Source organism: Gallus gallus, chromosome 5, assembly GCF_016699485.2.
Source record: "Gallus gallus isolate bGalGal1 chromosome 5, bGalGal1.mat.broiler.GRCg7b, whole genome shotgun sequence".
NCBI lineage: Eukaryota > Metazoa > Chordata > Aves > Galliformes > Phasianidae > Gallus > Gallus gallus.
The window spans coordinates 52,022,022-52,035,792 of NC_052536.1; the positions used below are offsets into that span (position 1 = coordinate 52,022,022).

A 13,771-nucleotide genomic window follows, 5' to 3' on the forward strand; every position below is an offset into this window, starting at 1 on the left:
TAAGCACGCACTTTCCCAGAACAAAGCATCCCTCCTATTTTCATTTCCAACTGAGAACCATCTACCCTCTCCCTATCTAGTCCAAAACTAATCAGCCCCACATGTCTCTGCTATGCAGTAGTAATTACCCTCAACCTCAAGGCAAGGTTTTCACACCTAAGCCAAGGGTAAGTCAACAGAAAAACCTTTGCATCTACCAGCAGCAGGCATGCTCACTGCTGGCTAGCAGGTCAAAGCTCCAGGGAAAGTCTGGTAGCCAAAAAGGAGGCACAGTTACACAGTTGTTAAATGGTTCCTTACCTGGCTTCAGCATGACTCTTTCATGTGCTTCCATCTGACCCACTAGATATCCCCTGCCCATCTGAATGCTATTTCCAGTACCTCCCTCTGTTGACTTTAGACGTTTTCCCAGCAAACAATCCAGCCCTGATATCCCGGAGAATTGACAGGGAGGTCTGTCAGGAGGCAATTACTGAACTTCCTTCTTCAAAATGGAGCTGCCTTCACAACCACGGGTTAAAAATCCAGCCTGTGCTCCGTTTCAAGTGGCTCTTAGAAAAGCAGAGTTAAGCACAAACTCATCAGAAAACAAAACCTTACACCTCAGCTCAGTGAAAGAATAAAGTACTTTCATTTCTCTTTTCCATTGCAGAGGATAGAGTTAGTGCTAATAATAATAATATTTTTTTAAAAAAAGTGTTCATGGTGAATGTTCTTTCTTTCTTTAATTTAGCTGAAATAAGGCAGCTAATTAAGGGATAATATTCATAGAGTACCTCAGACAATAAATGTTTTTTTGCAGGTAATTAAGAACAGTCTTTCTGATAACTACACAGTGTATTGCAAGCTTATATTCCAACACAGTGAATATAACTCCTATTTTTAACTATATAAAATATGATAATGAAGGAAGGGACAATCTTAAAATACTGTACAAAGTACAAAGCTCCTCATTCTTCACCAGAAGAATGCCCTGTAAAAAATGCCAGCATATTCCCATTCCTTAACTTGAACATGTTTCTGAGATCCAGAATTCTGGAACGTTCAGGAAATTAATAGAATCACAGAATGGCCTGAGTTTAAAAGGACCACAGTTTCAACCCCCCTGCTATGTGCAGAGTCACCAACCAGCAGACCAGGCTGCCCAGAGCCACATCCAGCCTGGCCTTGAATGCCTCCAGGGATGGGGCATCCACAACCTCCTTGAGCAACCTGTTCCAGTGCATCACCACCCTCTGTGTGAAAAAAATTCCTCCTAAAATTCAGAATAGGACAGTACAGGATAGGACAGAATAGTTTAGTTGGAAGGGAGCTTCGAAGATCAACCTGTCTTTGCCTGACCACTTCATTGCTAACCAAAAGTTAAAGCATATGATTGAAGGCACTGAGCAAATGTCTCTTGAGCACTGAGAGGCAGTGTTCAAGGGCACCAACAACCTCATTCAGAAGCCTGTTCCAGTGTTTGACTGCCCTTGCAGTAAAGAATTTTTTCCTTATGTCTAGTCTGAAATTGCCCTGGCACAGCTCTGTGCCATTCCCATGTGTCCTATCATCAGTTACCAAGGAGAGGAGCCCTGCATCTCCTCTCCACTCACCCTCCTCAGGAAGTTTTAGAGAGAGGAAGTTGTATTTTGAAATATTTTGCTATCAAAGATAACCATTAGATTAGCTATTAAATACAGTAACAGTAAAAATACAGGAAATTGCGTGTTTTGGGGAAGGGAGGGAGAATAGATGTAACACGAGGAAAATATTGTCAGGAATAAGATAGATTTTTTTTATGCTGTCACTTTTTCTCAAGGTGTCAGAGTTCATAGGCAAAAGCTCACGTTTGCTATGTTGCCATTTTCCTGACCACACACCATCTCAGAGGACACTGCTCACCAGGTCAGAGGCTCTGGGTTCAGTTCCTACCTCCATTCTTCTATGGACTACTTACATCACCTCAGGCAAATCATTAAGCATCTTCCAGCCTTGATTTGATCTCAGGAGTCAGGGTAATATTTATTTTCTCCTGTCCTTGCCTTGTTTGGCTAGCTTGTACGCTCTTTGAAGAAAGACCTGCCTTTTCCTCATTTAAATAGCACCTCCCAAGAGGGCAAAGAGGAATAGCTTCATCTTCTTTGTACGTACAAATAATGAATGGCATTCACCTGAATGTGCTTGCAGTCACCTTCAGTTCTTGGCTGATGTGATCTTGTGCTATGGAAGTAACTTCATCCTTTGAGAAACTATGCACCACAATCCCCTAACCCAATCTTCTCCCTGTTTCGATAAAGCAGTTTTGACAAATGGGATCTTACTAGCAAAACTAGCAGTAGAAAAATGAAAAATAATGAGGCTGGGAAGCAGCGAGAAGCACAGGCACTACAGTCTGAATGAAGGCACGCTGCTGCACGCCAAGGGCAGTGCCTGTTGGATATTACCCTTAAGCTTCCAGCACTGCTGAGCACCTGTTAAGTAAGACTTATAGCTGGTCTGCAGGGACAGCACAGACACTGCTCCTGCTCGTTAAGTATGCAGGGCAGCAAATGCAAAAGTGGGAGACTACTACATCACACCTTCTGCCAGACCAAATAAAACCAACTGAAAGCCATGATAACATCACTATTGCCTCTGGATCAAGCAAGTGGGAGAGTGGTGCTGCCCTTGCCACGGCAGCGAACAGCCATAAACAACACAGATTTCGAAGGGGTCACAACCTGGTGCCTGAACTTTCAGTTCTAGCTCCTGGTTTTAAAGGAAAGATCCGTTAAACTTGGCTTATTTTGCCAAAAGTAAATGGAAGTGAAGGGGGCAGTGAGGAATATCTCGTTGGTGCCTCAAAGTCATGGCAGAATAAGAGAAAAATTCATGTGCCATCTTTCATTGGCCCTTCCTCTAAGAAGTATCATCTTTTTGGAGAGAAAATGCCATCGTTTAGGCAGAAGGAAAAAAAAAGACAAAAAGTGCTCCTTCAGCATAGTGAACTTTCAAAGGTGGGGTTGGGTGCAGAAATGCATACAGCAAAGTCAAGGGCATCAGGACCCTGGGATGGTCCTTGCCATGAACCATGAGTTTTCCTAAAGATCCCAAGACTTCCTCACATCTACATTCACAGCCCACACTGGCCTGTCTCCCAGACCAGCCCCTGAGGGGGCTGAGGAGCAATAAACATCAAACCCAAAGCCTGTTGAGGGATCACAGGCATCCCTCTGGGGGCCTAATCCAATGAAGGCCAAAACAGCCTCTGGGCAGAAGCTTGCCTCACCAAAATGATGGGCAACATGATCAAAGAGGATTTTTACATCTCAAGTGATGGCCAGAATATGCAGTGTGTCATTTTCAGGTTACAGCTTGGAGGAAGCAGAGTCGCAAAGCACAGGTGAAACCCCAGTGTGCAGCTGAGCTTCCCGTATCCAGACCGAGGTTCTGCTTAAAACCTGAGACGAGTTTTATTCCAAATTGAGCTGAAGATCTAATTCTAGATTTCTAAGTTCAAAAACTTTGTCTCCCATCCAGCTGCAGGAAAAATACACCTTCTTATATGGGCAGTGCCCATTTGGGCACTTCTCAAAGGGGAAGTTGCATCCGGACCATCAGACTTGGTAATTGTCAAAGGGACGATGAAGAATCATTTCAACTTTCAAGAGTAACAGACTGCCCATCAGCTACAAAGTCCAATCTGCCCTCCTCTTAGTGTTAAATGAGTGCACGTTAAAAGAGGTGGTGCTTTTGTGTTGGGTTTTGTTTAAGCTGGTGTAGCTTAGTTCACCAGCCCCTGAAACTTCTCCTTTCCACCCCACCCCCTTCACTCTCTCAGCAGCAGCATCACAGATTTTTAATACACATCTTATGAATGCTGTCCATCAAACTTATCCCGTTCCTTTTCTTCATCAGTTCAGCCATGCTTTCCCGTGGATAAGCACACACCAATACTAAGAAGCTAGAGAAGGGCTCAAAAGAACAGCATGGAGGCAAAGGGACCCCAAAAAGCCCTGTTGCTGTTGATTATTCAAATGTTCACAGACTGTCAGGAAACCGGACAGGTAATACCTTTTCTAAACAGAGTCTTTAATTTGGAAAAAATACTAAAAGCTCAGCATTTCACACCTCTACTGAGATACGCCTCTGGCCACTCTTTTATTTTTCATGCTGTCTTTTCTGAAATATTACATTCAAGAGAATATATGGCCTTCAAATCATGTACACATGCATGTTTATTAAGTCATTACCATAGCCTTAAGTCCATAAAATCACTGTGGACTGCAATACCACATGTGCATCCAACAATTAGATGAATAAATTAACCCTGAAAAGTCTCAGCTTGGGGTGAAAGAGAACAAGCTGTACTGTGCAAGTTGGAATGAGACATCATTCTGTATTTAAAAGACTTCTACCTGGCTGAAGCTCAGGGAATAAAAAAACAAGAAAAGAAGAAAAAAAAGAGCTAATCATACCGATGATTACCAATAGCTTGAAATTTCTGAAGTAAAAAGAGGAAAAAATAGTAGAAAACAAGGAGCTGGCAGAGCACACCGTTCCAAAGTGCATTACTCCGTCAGTGTCATTTTCTATGCAGCAGTGTTCTTTCAATTATATTTCCTCCTCTCTTCCTCCCTGGAAAGAAAATTGGCAGAAAAAGTTGCCTGCAGGATCAGAGAGGGGTATTTTTATCAACCTAGGACTAGATTAAAATGCTTTATCTGAAATGCAGCAGAGGATTGGCCTAAATTAAATCCCATCTCCCTTTGCTTCTTGGCTGGGAAGGAGTATCACACAAAGGGGCATTTGTATTATTTTTTAATTTCTGTTGTTTTTGGTTTGCACTTGCACATGTTACCCATGCAAAAATGAACAAGGGAGGGATCAGAGGGCCAGCTACATAGTGAACATCCAGGAGGGGAGGGATGCTGAGATGGGATGCTGCTGGATTCAGCACAGGGGTGGGTCAAGCCCAAAACTCCGAGGGGCACTTTGCAAGTGCACTGTTAACCTGCACATTGGTTTTCCATGCTTGCTGTAGTGCCCTCTTTACCTCCACAGAGAGCACTCACATGGCAGAGCATTTGCAGAACCTGAGCCTGCATGAATTTTTAATGGTATTAATAATCACTGTTTGCAGTTTTGCACTGTAGCATGACTACCAGAGAGCGTTTAGTAACTAGGTCACCAGAAATGTCCTTTGTCACCATGCCCATCACCTCACCGCCATAATCACCAGGTGCTAATTGTACCCACACACATGTGCTCACTTAATTACACCCATTAACCTCTTTCACCTGCACATCCCTAATGCCCAGGGGTGGTGATGTTGCAACACAGATACAGTTGGATAAAAATGGGGACGAGGTAAGTAAACAAAGACAGGAAACAGAGGTTGAAAAAGGAGGGCCTGAGTGGGTTTCACTGCTACCTAACTTATTACTTTGGGTGGTCAGGCACTGGAACAGGCTCCCCAGGGCAGCAGTCATGGCACCAATCATGCCAGAGTTCAAGAAGCATCTGGACAAAGCTCTCAGACACAGGGCCTGATTTTTGGGTGGTCCTGTGTGGAGCCAGGAGTTGAACTTGATAATCCTGAGGGGTCTCTTCCAACTTGGGATATTTTATGATTCTGTGAGTGAACCCCTTGGGCTTTTCCAGGAAGGGCTGAAAACATTTGTGTCTCCTCCTTTTCACCTCTCTGAAGGGACTGCACCACTGAAGATGGAGTGAAGGATCAGCAGGAGTCCTGTCCAGGATACCTGTGGATGGGTACTCCAATATCTTTGCTACTGGCTTCTCTGGCTCCATCCCGTGTCAGAGCAAACAGGAGCAAATAGCTATTAATTCAGCTCAGCAGCAATTGCTGTGCACAGTGGCTTGGGCAGAGAATTTTCATTTCATTTTCATACATCATTTACAGCTTGCTGCAGCCATTCCAGAAAGTCAGCACCAATCTCCATAAGTTAACATGGAACAAACAGGAAAGGAGATAGAATTCTGCTGTTGTTACTTAAATGTCTTGTCATGTCTGGGCACATTTGGTGCTACCACTGATTTCATTTTCAATATATTTCTCTGATATAACGAAGTCATTTCCTCGAGAATATATGGGAGAGGCCTGGATGGCATTAATGCAGAGGAAAAAAAAAAGAAGAAGAAAACAAACACATCAAATTTGCTCGTAACAAACCTATTTTCTGTATTGCCCTTTGCTTGTTGATGGGTATTTTTCCCTTGCATTTTATGTTAATATGATGTGCCAGATTCCAGTTTTCAACACTGCTGTAATAAAATCCTTGTGTGTCCTCAAGGAACAAGTGGAATTTCTCCAGATTTATAAGTGTGACAGAGATGAGGATAGGCCCTGGATCTCGTCTCCAAGCTCCTCCTGCTTATTCCTCAGTTGAGGCTGCTTAAAAAAAAAAAAGAAGAAGAAGAAAAAAGAAAAAATACAAGTTAAGTGTGCTCCAGAAATATCCAGGAATCCTTCTGCACCCAAGTTTAGATAATCATATCTGTGTCCTTTAATCATTTATCCTCTCTGCTTCAGTTGCACAGTCTGTGAAGAGAAGTACAATAATAACTCCTTTGCAGCCTGCAATGGCTATAAGGCGGATTAATTAGTTAATGTTTGCACAGTACAGGGGCCAGGCCCTCTGCTGATTTATGCTTGATGCGTGTCAGCTGGGGTGGATTAAGATGTGAGCCAACACAGAATTGAGCCTCTTGTGAAGAACACACCAGGGTCCAATGCTACTAATTTGCCATTTGTTTAATTTTTGCTGTCTTGATGATGGCTTCACAGAGCTGGCAGGGCTTCACACCTCTCAGTGAGCCCTGTGCCTCAGCAGCTGGGTGCGGGGGCACAGCGGTGCTCTCTGGGGAATATCTGAGGCTGTGGAGCTGAAGTCACAATAAGGAAATCCCCAGAACAAGGCGAGGTGGCACACAGCTCAGACTCCATGAGGAAGGTAATATACAGACGTTGCTTTAAAACAAACTCAGGCAGTGAAGATACTTATTTCAGTAGGAAGTGTCTCCTGTGATCTCCTATGTCTCTGATTTGTACAGGTGCAAACAGTACGCTTAGGTACTTTAGTGATACTGGCAAAGAAGCAATGGTGCATATCCCCAGGGTAAAGCAAAGCACGCAAATATGACCCTAGTTTGGGATTTTCCATTTGAAAAGGCTTCTAGACAGTGACTGCATTTCACTGCATCAGAACATATGGCACTATTACTTGATCCACTTACCAAGGACAACACTAATGACTTTCCCTTAACCCAGCAGCACACACTGCTGAATGGTTAAAAGGATGTTCCAGTAAACAAAATGCTCAAAAGCCAGAGTGTGTACTGTTATCCTTCTCCCCTTTGCCCTTTGAATCCAGGCCAGGAACATCTCATGTATCATACGGAAGGACTGCTATAGCGAGAGCACAGTGACAGTTGTACTGATACCAGCTGCAGCACTGAGCACTGGTGTGCAGAGCAGCTCTGCTGCTGAGCTTGATTTAGTGCCTGCCCATTCCAGGAACCATGAGAAAAGGCAAGAATATGGTACTATTTCCCCCCTGCAAACTCAATCCCAGTGTTGTTTTCCAGGAGGCTCAGCACTGAGCTTTCCTACGATATCCCAAGAATGATACCTGGGTGAGCTTTGTCATGGAACAGGACAGATTAATCTCTGTGAAGGAAAAGGGATCCTCGACACTTCAGCCCTCTATGTTAGATGCCCAAAACCAGATAGCTTAAGTAGCACTTGGTAAATAATTGTAACTTACAGTGCACAGTAATTCTGCTGATCAACGACGACAAAAACGTCCAGTCCAAAAATCCTGACAGATGCTAAACTTCAGAAGGTATAAAGCAAAGACATGCCAAAGCAGAGAGGGAAACAGAAAGAAAAAAGCTCTGCATTTAAAACTACTGCAGTTTACATAGCACTTCTTGTCAGGATCAATGCTCAGGATGTCTGCTTATGGGAGAATCCTGCGAGGCTCTTTGCCTTGCTCAAGTTAATAGCTAACTAAATTTGACGGAGTTAAATTCTTCCCTCCCTGAATGCACAGTGGAATAGCACACCTGTTCAGCCCCTTGTACTTGGTTCTACTGCCCTCTGCTACATGAAGTATGACCACATTCCCAGATACAATTTTCTCTTCTTGTTGCATCAGTCACGGGTCTACAAAAAACAGTTTCAATGGGTAGAATTGCTGATTGCAGGAATGGGGAAATAGATCTGCCATCAATGTTAATATTCTTTGATAAGTAGCTGTCTAGAAATCGCTTCAAAGTAAAGGAAAGACATTGATGTAATTTCCATCGAGAACAGTGATAGACAGACTCATGAGCAGGTAAATAGAACCCTAAGTTAGCAGGATGGCACATACATATTTATGTATAAATGCACGCTGATGCAAAAGGGTGCTTTCAACCGATACAAAGAGATGTGAAATATTTTGGTGAGTCACTCTATTAACCAGGCTCTGGATCATTAAATGAGTCAGGAATTGGTAAGCTGCAAGGAGACAGCGAGCTGCTGGTGACCCTCTCATGGGGAAAATCAAGGGACTATTTCCTGAGATTGCAAGGACAAATAAAAGGACAAAACAACTCTGACACAGAGTCAGAACAAAGGTGGCAGCCCAGGAAAAGTAGTCTGAAATGCTGGAGAAAACATGAAGAATTCCAGTCCTAGCTTTGAAATGATCGCTCATAGACTGGCATAGAATGAAGGTGAAGAAGATTATAAAGATTTAATGTAGAATGTATTAATGAAAAAAATAGGAAGTCCGAGTAGTGGAGAAACAGGAAGAAATTTAAAAGTATTTGTTAAAGTAAATGTATCCATGAGTTAATAAAAAGAAGTATTAAATTTGATGAGCTTTAATCGAAGCTGCTCTAAAGGCAGACTAATGTAGGGGCAACAATCAAAGATTTTTAGGGACAAAAACACCAATACCAAATCCTAGGGAAGAAGGAAGCTTGGAAAATCTCCAAAGGAGATTATTGCACGAGAGACAAAATAGGAACAATGCTTCTTTATATTCCTATTCACATTAAATCTGTAGTAAACTGACGTTTTTCAAAGCAACCACAGAAAAATCAATCATCAGAACGATGTGCACGTGACTGGTCTGGAAGCATCAAAGTGAGAGTGCACCAGTATAGTACGATCTGTGCAGTTAAAAATAGGATCATTCATCCCAGCGTTACAGCGGTGCTTAGGGGCCAGCCTATGATCTCACTGTTGTTGGCTTGGAACAAACAGTGCAGAGAAAGTTCGCCTGAGGAATTCAGAACCTTAGCAGATAAGGCAAAAGGTTGAGGAATGAAACAACCCAGGGGAAATGGATTGCTCTCCCCACGTGCACCAGTACAGACCTGTATCTTTCACCATCTAGCTACCAAGAGCAGGGTAGAAGACTCCAGTCATTCAAGCTCACACCCACTGCTTGAGCGCATCTGGCAGTGGCAAAGTGCCTGTTACCTTTGCTTTGGAGGGGGGGACATAAGTCAAAACAGAGACCTCGTGGGAAGCTTCAGGATTTAAAAAACTGTACTGAGTATTTCTTGTAACCGTGAGGAGGCTGAATGCAGCATATGTGAAAGATTAAAAGAACATCAGGCAGCTGTTGGAGGTTTGCATGTTGTGAACTCAGCTTTGGCAGCACCTTCTGTGAACGGAGAGGTAGACAGAAAAGGATCAAGTTTGGTAACGAAGCCCAGTGGTCTTGTCACAGGATTTCTGCCCCCTAAGAACACAGTTGCACAGCTATACCATATGCGAGATCATTATCTTGGACATATTTATGAGCCAGTCACACCTCCTTAATTGGTTGACCTTACCTACCTTTATTCCTTAGACAACACTGGCAGAGGTGTATGCTTCTATGGCATTTCACCGTGACCTGCTGCTTACCAGAGCATGGAGAAAGCACCGAAAAGCTTCCATCTGAAAAGGTGCCTGGAAATTAAGCAAAATGCAGAGCCAAACGCTGCCCTGGCCTGTACAAATAGTCAAAGAAAGGAAAACCAAATATAAATTGCTATTAATCTTCCTGTATTATCTCTGCCTGTGACGTGGGAACCACTTTGGAAACATCATAATCTGCTCTTCCTGTGAACAACTCTTCCTTATTTACCATCTTTATGTTATCCTGCCCACCAGTAGAGATACCTTCATTTATCCCCTCTCCAGCTTGACAACTTTTATTCTCACCAGTTTTTCCTCAAAAAAGAGCTCTTCCACATTCCACTCCTGCTGCCCATCTCTGGACATTTTCCATTTATGCTGCATCTTTTAAGAGATGAGGTGTACCAGAAACGCACATAGCACTGAAGAGTTACAAAGTCACATAAAAAATGCTCTATATTCTGTTCTCTGTTCCTCTCCAGGCTTTTTAACGTTTGTTTTGCTTCTTTATCAACATCACAGATGATGTACCACGTCATTAAGGAGCTAGATTTGAAATAAGTAAATACAGCTTCACACAGATACAGAAGCTACTATTTGCAGCATGACCCAGACAGCCTTAGATGTAATTGCCAACAAATTAATCCACCAAAGTGCGCTGAACCACCGAGGCTATTTAAGGTTTCATTCTGGTAAATAGCAAGCCCATTACAGGAGAAGTGATCAAAGAAAATAACCTTTGACTGAGCGATCACAAGTTGATTCAGTTTAATTTAAATAGAACAGTAAACAAAAAAGAGGTCTGTAATTAAAGTTCTACATTTCAAATGGGCAAAATTTGAGAAATTAAGGGAAATAATTAGTGAACTCCACCGGACTAAAGAACTGCAAGTCCTGAATGTGGGAAAAGCCTGAGATTTCAGCCAAAAGCATAGAAACTACCTCCAGCACAACTCCCAAGTTGGGAAAACCAAACCCTGTAAAAATTACTCTAAATTTAAGTGAGTAAGCTACCTCAACAAAGGATAATAGCAATCAACCAAGAGCCAGCAAAGAATGGAAGAAAAGCTCAGCAAAGGGAACAGTACTTTAGGGGTCAAGAGGCTCAAGACTAAAATGAGAAATGCCAGAAGTTAAACAGAATGAGGTCTTGCAAGGGATACCAATTTGAACAGAAATGTGCAGTTAAGAGCTATGAATAAAATAAACAATAGGGAAAGATGTGGGACAGGTAAGTAAGAACTTAAAGACACAAAGATTCCTGCCCCAAAATTAAATGGACATCTTACAATGACTTTTCAGCAAAGATACCAGTGATTCAGTGACAAGGAAAAGTGGGATGGCTGATGATAACAAAAGGATGGGAAGGATGACATCTGAGAGGGAAGCATAGATAGCTTAATGCTTTCAGTAGTGCCTCTGGATTCTTGGGATTGCAGCTACTGTGAGCCAGCATAACGAATTAGAGTTGGCAGGTAGGAGGGTCCAGAAAAAAAGGAAATGGAATGGGAGATGAGGAGAATTAGGTGAGCTAAGAAAGGAGTTTAAGGTGAGCGAGATGTGAAGTACTGCTGAATTGTTCCCAGACACCTATCGCAGTTCCAGAGGCAGTAAAGCCCTGGTGGGACAACGGGCACCTCTCCAAAAATCTCCCTTCAATTCATTCTTTCATATGGGACAACTGCACATTTGAAAAATCTTCCGAATAGTCTCAAGAAACAGCGGGAGTGGGCTAATGAGAATGTTCTCCTGTGTAAATATTGGCTATAGGTTAGTCTCCAGAAAGGCTCGGAATAAACGGGCTGACCTTTTCGTTTGGGAGAGCTTCAAATTCGAACCCTCCCATAGGGAAAATGCAAGAGAAAAGCCTCTGGGCAATTTCTCACCACTGAACTTTTATGCAAATGGCTTTCTGAATTAGAGCAAAATTAAGTAAATTTTGTTCTGCATGGGGAGGGCTCATCAGGTGGAGATCAAGTATACCAGAGCTACTAAGCGAGGCAGTAAGTCACTTGAAGAGTTATTTAGCTATCAGCTGGGAAACACATCACTCTCATTTGGCAGGGCATGCACAGCTCACAAGATATGAATCAGGTATCCACCGGAGAGGAAAATAGTGATACTTTTACAATAGTCTGTTATTTCAAGGGCAGTTAATAAGTGAGAAAATAAAACAGCCATCAATGCCAGTAAGGTGCTTTTTTTTTCTCTCTCTCTCTGGAGAGTCCCATTAAGCATCACACAGCCTTTTCATCACATTGAAATCATAAAAAAATTTCCCCCTGGCCCCAGCTGCACTGTGTAGACTTCCAAGTTGCACCCCTGTCTTCAAAGAGCCTCCTGATGAAGAACTCTGTCACCTTATGACCTTCACATGCAACATCTGTCCTACCAAACGTCCCAGTCATGGAGGCCAAGCACTGCACAGTACCTTCTCTGGAAGATATGCTGAAATCAGCAGCAGCTGAAAGCCTAAAGTCCTTTGAAAATTCTGGTCTCTGATACATAGCAGAGCATCAGCCATAGGGATGCCATATTTCTGTGCCAGGCTTTCCAGAAGCATCAGACATACCATGCCTATGTTTCACAGATGGTCTGTGGATGGAAACACGCAGCATTTATTGTGCACATACAGACAATCTGTCCAGTGTACAGACCAAAGGCCCATGGCTTCTGGAAGTGCTGGGCATACCTTGTGCTCTACAGCTTATATGAGCACACGCAGGGAATGTGTCTGAAGTTTTTACTCTGTCTGAGCAGACAGAGCCTCCGAAATCCCAGAGAGGGGTAACAAATTGCTTCATTTCAAATTCTTTGGTGGAAGAGTGTGCTTGCCCACAGTGTACAATAGCCACACTCACTCCCATAGAAGACAGCTGGGTCTGCAGTCACACATATCCCACGGTCAGTATTCTTTGTGTAAATGGGCATAAAGCTCTGACCATTTCCCCTCTGATCATGTTCTGCAGCCAACTCTTCCCACAGCTCTCACAGAGGTGTTGTAAAGAGCAGACGAGGCACAAGTGAGTGGTATGTGCTCAGTGTGCTCTCCTCTCACCTATCAGCCTCACACAAACTATCAAAGTTCAGAATAAGGCAAAGCTTCTCTCAGGTCACTCTAAGCCAGTGTTATCCAAACTTTTGTAAAGGTGGCACATCTCTAAAAAAAAAAAAAAAATCAGTCTTTCTTACTGTCTAGGTAATCACAAACTTATGAGTACCATATCAAGCTGCAAGGCATTGCAAGGACCAATTGCAAAGGCAAAAAGTTGCACAGAATCTGCTCCAGCATTAGGAATGTGTACGTACCCTGATAGAAAGGAAGCTTTATAGAGCTGATATAAAGCTATATTTGTTACCCGGATATTTCAAGCAGTCCTGCCCTGAGGTTCCTCTGTGAACCATCCAATCACACATCACCTCGATTGTAGCTTGGTGGGTGGAAAGGAAGAGTGATGATAGCATATGTCTTCTCCAAAGGTTACACCTGCCAGACGGAAAGGCCTCCTGAAGATGCAGTAGCAGCTAGAGGTTACTCAGCTGCTCACCACCTCACACTTTCCCTTCTCCACATAAAGGGCATCTGAGCAATTACTGAAGGAAAGGAATGAGCCACCTCCGCCTGCACATGTGAGGATCCCGTCACAAGAGCATAAATCCCGAATCAATGGCATTAAAAATGCAGCCTGAAAAACATCAGCTTTGACAAAGCTTTATTAGCAGTGTTTAATCACAGAAGGGTCCCTAGTTGCCAGCTGATCCTGGAATACCCACGTGCTGCCAACACCAGCTAAACAATGCCACAGGGCACAGCAGGTAGAGCAAGACCTGCAGGCAGAGGCACCCCATGGTCATGACATGTCCAGGAGCAGATAGCCACACATG

General features: G+C 43.1%; 1 long non-coding RNA gene across 8 annotated transcripts in view; it reads right to left on the reverse strand.

Annotated features, from left to right (window-relative positions):
• The window catches only part of LOC101751780, a 136,179-nt gene that overhangs the window by 58,126 nt on the left and 64,282 nt on the right, over positions 1–13,771 (reverse strand). For 5 of the 8 annotated variants that reach the window (XR_005860201.2, XR_005860199.2, XR_005860203.2 and 2 more), the window contains exons 1-3: positions 7,752–7,944; positions 6,158–6,376; positions 301–551 (exon numbers count right to left, since the gene is read on the reverse strand). This is a non-coding gene — a long non-coding RNA (uncharacterized LOC101751780). Of the gene's footprint in view, positions 1–300; positions 552–6,157; positions 6,380–7,751; positions 7,945–13,771 lie in introns of those variants that run through there. The other 3 variants (XR_005860200.2, XR_005860198.2, XR_006939398.1) reach the window with 3 other exon arrangements.